Below are 743 nucleotides of genomic sequence, written 5' to 3'. Positions count from 1 at the left end.
TGGCCCCGGGGCAGCGTCTGCAGGTGCGGGTCAGGGCCCTGCCCTGATTTATGGCCTGGCCCTTGTCCATGGGCACATCCAGGCTCTCACCAGGCACCTGTCTGTTCCTCCGAACGCACAGCTGTGTGCTGGGAGGGAGCGCCAAGGGAGCTTCTAAAAATGTCCTTCTGGGCTCTTCTGTGACAGGGGGGATTTTAATAGGGGCTTCCCAAAATCAATCAACCCCTTAAATCACTGCTTCTGGGATGGTCGCGTCAGGCAGGAGGGAAAGGCGCATGTTTTCAGGCCTGTGGGGATGGAGGTCCCCCCAAGTGCATGTCTTTGTGAAGCTGGTGGCCCGTGGCCTCAGAGATGCCCCAGGCAGCCCAGGAGTCGGGCTGTGGACCTGGAGCTGGGTGCTGAGAAGCCTGATGGCGCTTTGGGAATTCCATAGCTGCCTGGTTGGAAGTTCAGTATTAAAACTAATTTAGGCCAGGCGTGGTGGCTCACGCCTGTAATCCCAGCACTTTGGGAAACCGAGGTGGGTGGATCACAAGGTCAGGAGATCGAGACCATCCTGGCCAACATGGTGAAACTCTGTCTCTACTAAAAACGCAAAAAATTAGCTGGGCGTGGTAGTGCTTGCCTATAGTCCCAGCTACTTGGGAGGCTGAGGCAGGAGAATCACTTGAACCAGGGCGACAGAGGTTGCAGTGAGCTGAGATCACGCCACTGCAATCTAGTCTGGTGACAGAGCAAGATAC

Source organism: Mandrillus leucophaeus, unplaced genomic scaffold (assembly GCF_000951045.1).
Source record: "Mandrillus leucophaeus isolate KB7577 unplaced genomic scaffold, Mleu.le_1.0 Scaffold134, whole genome shotgun sequence".
Lineage (NCBI taxonomy): Eukaryota > Metazoa > Chordata > Mammalia > Primates > Cercopithecidae > Mandrillus > Mandrillus leucophaeus.
Note: the sequence above shows the minus strand (reverse complement) of the source record.